Below are 7,093 nucleotides of genomic sequence, written 5' to 3'. Positions count from 1 at the left end.
TTGCATCAGCATGTCTTTTAAGTGTTTGGTGGAGAACTGGGGTGCCTTCCCTCAACCCCAAAAGTGTCTAACACTGAAACAGTGATTTGTATTCCTTTCAGAGGGGAGATAGCATGAAACACTTTCATGGTTACAATAATACTGAAGTCTTAAATGAAGACAATAAATAGCTTCCTGCTTAAAATGGTGAGTAGTAAAGGTAGGAACTACATAAAAATGATATGGAAATACAGAAATGCAAATATATCTCACAGCATGAAAAAAAATACTTTGCCATCGTTACGATTCCTATTTTTTTTCATTCACAAAGGGAATCTTTTCTTATTTTGTGTGATCTTACTATAGCCATAAACAATACAAAGTAAAGATTTTTGTCTTAGTTGTCTCTAAAGTGCTAGGCATACCTTTTATGCTATGTAAATGACTGATGTGAATGAAAACATTCAACAAGCAGGAACCACCTTGTTAAAAATGCTAGAGAAGTGATTAATGATGACTATCTTTCTGACTCATAAAACCCTAATGCTGAGGGGAATGTTTGTGATTCATAACCCAAATCCCTTTGGAAGTCACAAGGAAATAAAAAGGGCACATATATTTCAGTGTAAGCGCAATTTTTTTTTATTATTTACTGTATTTTGAATGTTGCTCATCAAACTTCAATGTATATTACTTAAATGTACTCTATTTTAATTGGAACTAATTAAGTATCAAAGAAAGAGAAGCTACTTAGAAAATAATTTAAAAATAGCTCTCAGGGAAAAAAGATTGAGATTAACATGTCCAGACTGCTACTGAGCTGGAGACTTAGCCCCAGCACTACCGTTTCCTCCCCTTTTGTGCTACTTGGCCTATGAGAGGGGAAGAACATGTGCTTCCCCTCTCGTGCACTGAGATGGGACATTTCCCCTCATCTCTGATCTGGCTACAGCAAAATCTGGAGCAAAGAATTGCTTCCAACCACTGAACTCTATTTATAAGAAGTTAAAGAAAAGTGAAGGATTAAAAGATTTTCATTTCAAATTCATTTTTAGGGTCTTGCATGAAGTATTCTCAGATTGTTGATTTATACAGGGGCTTTGGAGGTTCTACCAGCTTCCTTTTATCATGTCCTAATGAACCAGTTGTTTCTCTTCATGCTTTCTCTACCTTCACCTGGGGGATTAGCAGTTCCTGAGTAAGAACACTTCAGTTAGGACCCTCCTTCAGGTTTGAGGTTACTGTATGTTACTTACAAATGAAGAAGTAAAAAAACATCTCAAAAGCACCTTACTCCTCAAACCTCCTTTGCTTCATTTTCTAAAAACAATGGGCTCCTGCTCCTTCATGTCATTTCAGTGAAGAAGTTAGGCTCAGGGGAGCAATGGTGAACTTGGGTATCTTACCCCAAACTACCTTCCCAGTAGGGAAGTAGGGCTGAGTAGCAATCTCTTCTTTATTCCAAGGATGAGGCTTGTTGCAGGGTTAACCGAAGTGGAGGATGGAGAACTGTGCAGGACTTGTGACTGAGTGTGTTCAGCTTTCTCAGATTCATGATGACTATGCAGCGTGTTTTGCATCTCAGCATAGCAGGTGTGCCCTGACAGACACTTGGCTTGATAGGCTACCGAGGCAGCTCCTACTCACCTTGTAGGTTTGTCCCATTGCCTCACCACACTGGGTTGTAAAATAGTTCCTGATTGTAACACTTCTTACCTCACAAGGACCATGGTTGTTGAGTAGCTGTGAGTTGTGTTGTCGATAAAAAATAGTGTATATCCCAATTAATCGTAGTGCTTAAAGACAGTTCACAAAATAAGATTATGCAACGTGTAAAATAATTTTGGAGAATAGGTTCTTTAGAGCTCTCTGCAGGAATGGTTCTGGGTACTGCAGTATGATGAACTAGATAAAAGGAAAAACAGTTTCATCTGCTTTGAGGTTTCTGCTAGAGTAAAACCTAGGGATGAACAAACCTAGTGGGAGTGTTAAATGCCACCTAGGACCTGTTTAATCCTGCTAAATTTAAGGGCTAGCATGCTGGGCTACACCTGTGTGCTTTGTAAAAACACGCAGAGGTGACTTCAGGTAACATAGATACAGACTGCTCCCTAGTTATGCAAACTGGTCAAAACTTATCCCAGCTGTTCTGCTCTGCCTTTGGGTATCAGCTATCTCTCTCTACTGGCAAGGATGCCATCCATGCAGACTGGGACTGACTGCCTTTCCCCTTCCTGGCAGAGAGGGCTCGACAGGAGCAAGCTCTCTGCTTTTCAAGAAGATTGTTTGAAAGTTCCCTTCAAGTGGCCTGAAGTTGTGTCAGTAGAGGTTCAGGTTGGATATGAGAAAGAGGTTCTTCCCCCAGAGGGTGGTTGGGCACTGGAACAGGTTCCCCAGGGAAGTGGGAGCACAAGCCTGAAAGTTCAAGAAGCATTTGGATGATACTCTTGGGCACATGGTGTGACTCTTGGGGATGGTCCCATGCAGGGCTAAGGGCTGGACTCAATGATCCTTGTGGGTCCCTTCCAACTCGGCATAATCTGTGATTCTGTGATTCACACTCAGGCAGTGACCTTCCTGCTTGCTCATTTGTCTGTGCAAATAGGTACTGGCTTTCAGGAGTCACTGTGACTGTCTGTTTGATCTCCTTATGTTATTGTGTTTCTTAATAAATTTTTTTCTCAAAAAGCTCTGCAAGTTTCCTCTAGAATGAACTTCTGCAATTAGTCAGGGAACTAATTGGTCTGCTGCCTATCGTAGACCCCAGAACTCTATGGCTGAAATGTCCTTGGCATCTCGGACACCAGACATACCTTAGCTTTCTGTTTGTTCAGGACAAAGCACTCCTGGGAAAACCCTTACTTTGTTTCTACAGCAGATTGTGTTGGGACCTCCTATGAGATTGTGCCCATGGATTTCCATGATTAAAGCCTGCTCTAATTCCCTTAGCCTCAGACTAGGAGAGAATACTTCTTGGCACTGTCCCACATAGGGGAGTGCATATGCACCCTCTTGCTGTGGAAATACCGAGGTATGGTGCAGGACTCATAGAAGTTTCCAATCCTAACACAGCTCTGAGACTTGTCTTTGTTTATCCTGCAGAAACTGGTGGGCACTGTGACTGGGCAGAGCAGCAGGACTGGGGACAGCAGCCTTTGTGAACCTTGATAGAAACAGTTTTAATCTGGGGGGAGGTGAGTAAGGAATATATGTTGCAAGTACTAATAGGAATGAGCGAGATTTTAGAAAAATAAAACTCTACATGTCTCGGTGTTGCAATTTTTCTGCCAAAGAGATGGTAAGTGTTGGATAAGTAAACCCAGGTATTTATGTATTTAAATAGAACTTTAAAATACCCCAAAGATTTATCCAAGACAGTATAACTTCCCTCACCTGAAAAGAATGGAAATATTTTATTCTAGTGTTTTTCAAGAAAATTATGTCAAATTTCCTTGCCAAATCTCTAGATGACTTGCTGGGTAACATGATACTGTGAAAAGGCAAGAAAGTTTGTATGGCTATGCTTATAGGATGTGTTGTATTAATGCAAAACTATGTTAAGTATGCATGCTGGTTACCATTGTCTGAACTTGCCAGTGGGATGGGAAGATCTGTGAGCTGGAAATTTATCCTTAGAAAGTAAATTAAAACATGTAGCTGACATTTTTTTGCCTGCATTTAGGAGTTGATAAGAAGTATCTGATTCCATTGGGATATTCAAAGCTGACCTTGAGGCTGAAATTCCAATTAATCTTTCTAAAAGTCTAACAGTGTTTTTACTTTGGAGCGTGCACGTGCTTTCTCCATGTAAACCATTTTGCATACAAAAGTTTCGCTTTTCTGTCTGATCTGCACTCTTTAGCAATTACTGTGGGGTTTTTAATATTTTAAAGTAGGTAATGGAAAAGCTTGAACTTGTAAAAATATTTGGGTTTTTCATTTTTTTTTTTTTTGCGAACCAGTATTTCAATTATTCATTTCCCAAGCTATTTTAATAAGTAATTACATGAAATGTATTGAATCCAGGTGGTTCTCTTTATCTAGCTTTTATATATGCATACGTGTTTGTACACACACCTATGTATACCAGTGAAATAAATAAATTGCAGTAAAACAACAGTGACTATCTAAATGAGGATAAACCCCCTTATATTTCAGTTCTCTGTCCCACTCTGAAGATACTCCATTAGCCTGCAGCATGGGATGAACTTAGCCTGATTTTTCTTCATGGTTTGATTTCATGATGTCATCATGGAAATCTTCTTGCCACCTGTTTTTGGTAGGGGTGGCTGCCTTGCACCCTCAGCCAGGGGGATTCCAAATGCCTGTTTCAGCCCTAAAATGTAAGTAGAACCATGTAACTGCTTCACAGCAGCCAGTGCCCCATCCCTCCAGTCTCAGTAGCTGTAAGCCTGGCATAAGCACACATGTACATATATATACATGTATGTATAGTGGTACATATATCCTCTGTTTCATAACTGACATCAAGGAATCCCACCTCAGCATATCCTGGAAGCTTGATACTTGGGCATATGTGCTCAGTAATGAATTGCTCTCTCAAAATAGTCCACAAGTGACAGAACAAACAGCTGCAGTAAATATCAAAATGTATATGATAATCACAGATAAAGGAAGTTAGAAATGCACTTGAAGATATCAGAATGCTCACTAGTTCGTTTTCCGTACAATGCTTTCTCTGTGGGCCAACATTAGGAGGCTAAAAAGCAAAGTAAAGATATTTTAGTCTGGTTTTCAACCACCACCCTCTTTATAACAAGGAAAATGCTAATTTTTCTCTATCTACTACTAAATTGCCTGTTTATAGGATCTTTACCTGCCTAGCAGGTTGCAAAGAGGTCAGACAAATGTTATTCTCTCTCTCTCAGGGTCACTTCTCCACTGAAGACTTTCATGTAGATAATGTAGCAATTGCTTGCGTTAATTTATGACCTTGAAGATACTCATCACTTGGAATGGATTTGGACTTGAGAAGCTTTTAGTTCAAATAGTCTTATAGCCCAGGAACAAAAGGGATGCTGATAAGAATGATTAATGAATTCAGTGAAGAAGTTTTTATGTAGTGAGAAAGGAATGCTCTTATCCCCCTCAGCCAGATACTACTGAGTACACCAGCTAATTTTAACAGAAATGTTTTTCTGATTCCTGAGTTAGTTACACATCCCTGAGAGACTGTGCTCTTTGCAGTCAGCAAACATTACGTAAGCAACACCAGGTTGGTTGCTCCACTGACTGGAAAGGAGCTGTGCCCATTTGCACCTGGGGGAATCTGGCACAATGTTCTTTGTGCCAGGGTTACCCCATGGGATGAAATGTGCACTGTTGAACAGAGCACGTGGGATTAAACTGGGATTTCATTAGTAGGGGAAAACCAGCATTATTTCCAAGCACAACCACTTATGAGCTACCCATGATGAGAAGAAGGCATAGCATTTTCTGTGGGGAAATAGAGATGTACAGCTATGATTAAGCTTCATGTTTGTTACTGTAATGCAAATCATTGTGGTAAACTTTGGCTTGTGATTGCTCTCCTATTTCTAGCTAAATTAATTTGATGTTTTATTAATTTATCCATATGAGGAGATCTAAAAATGCTGGCTGTTTGAACTCTGCTGCATGGCTTTACTGCAAGTAACCTGCCTTCTTAAGCTGTAAAACTGATGGCTGTCTCCTGCAAACCAGGATTGGGTTCTCCTGGAGTTTCCCCTACCCTGTACCCACAGGCTGGAAGGAAGACTGTGTTCCTGCCTGCTCAGAGCAAGCTGCCAGGTGCTCTCCAAGCACATGTTCCCAGGGTAGCCATGGCCGAGGCCGCAGGTTATTAAGTATGGTGATTTACAAAAGGATGGGCTTTTCCATTTGGATTCCACTAAGACTCAGAGAAACAACTTTGGCAATGAATTAATGACACTTGGTAAATACTTGGTTAAATTTTTCTTTTGTTGTTTGCAGACTTTCTCACAGTAACGTCAGTGCACTTGGTCTGCTCTCTGGGTTGGTGCTGGAAGTCATGCCAACCTGCAGCTGGCAGAGCCAAGACACGCCCTCCCCACCCTCTGCGGCTGCTCTGGTGCTGTACTGGCCCTTCACCTGTTCTACTGATAATTCAAAAAATAATGAAATTACATTTTAGTGACCACATGGTATCTCAAAATCAGCTGTGTACTTTCATTGCCTTTATCTTGGAAAGGCAACTAGCACCAAGAGCATGATCTGGTCATGTGGTGAACAGCAGACAGGTCCTGCGTGGTGAGCTACGTCCTGTGCTTGCTGTGTCCTGGAGCCACAGTTTCCATTGTTGTTGAAAGGAGGGGGAACATTGCAGGGATGTTGCTGTTATGAAGTCTCCTAAGGGTATATGTACACCAGTGATTGATTTTGTATAGCTACTTCTAGAAAGAAAAGCCCTCAAAACTTACACAAATCTTGCTTTCCCAGACCCTTTGCAGGGATGAACTCCAGCTCCTCCTCAACCTAAGCCATGATAGGGTCTGAATGCAACAGCTACAGCCTGCAGTTCTGCTGAGAAGGGCTGACTGATGAAGGGGTGAACCAGGTGCTGCTGAAGACCAGCTCTGCAGAACTTACATATCTCTCTTGCCATCAAGATTGCCTGTGGGCAAGAGACTCTGTCTTGCCTGTCCTTGGCAATGCTTCACACACATCAGGAATACACCTGCACTGCCAAGACACGCAGCCATGGCCACAGTACAACCCAGAACTGGACACAGGGTGGAGAATGCCCATGGTATAAAGCAGTGCTCTCCTTGACTGGTACGCATGTTGCCAGTTGAATCCGGAGAGAATCTGCTGTGCTCACAGGCAGGAATCTACACCTCTCTCCCAGAACTGCACAGGGATCCAGTGCAAATAATCTCACCTCAGCACAAAGAGGGATGTTTTTGTAAAACAAGAGCAGTAAAATGCTCACAAATCTTCTTAAATGGTGAATAAAGGACCAGATCTATTGAAAGATTAATGCAGCACTATGGGAAAAACTGAATGCTGGGGGCTGTAATGGTTAAACAGTGTGAAATAAAATCCTGACAGGCCATGGAAAGTGGACTGGGAAAGGGACTATGAGGACAAGGAT

The 7,093-nt window shown here is 41.5% G+C and overlaps 1 long non-coding RNA gene across 2 annotated transcripts; it reads left to right on the top strand.

Moving 5' to 3' along the window:
• The first annotated feature begins 116 nt into the window (after nucleotides 1-116).
• On the top strand, nucleotides 117-6,817 carry LOC108640936. Of its 2 annotated transcripts, none has more exons than XR_001921619.1 (3): nucleotides 117-186; nucleotides 3,082-3,173; nucleotides 6,439-6,817. It is a non-coding gene; the product is annotated as an uncharacterized LOC108640936 (long non-coding RNA). The 2 variants fall into 2 exon arrangements; XR_001921616.1 differs by lacking the exon at nucleotides 6,439-6,817 and adding an exon at nucleotides 4,138-4,304.
• The last annotated feature ends 276 nt before the right edge of the window (nucleotides 6,818-7,093 follow it).

Source organism: Manacus vitellinus, unplaced genomic scaffold (genome assembly GCF_001715985.3).
Source record: "Manacus vitellinus isolate BGI_N305 unplaced genomic scaffold, ASM171598v3 scaffold_0_pilon, whole genome shotgun sequence".
NCBI lineage: Eukaryota > Metazoa > Chordata > Aves > Passeriformes > Pipridae > Manacus > Manacus vitellinus.
This window is presented reverse-complemented; position numbering and strand designations above follow the sequence as displayed.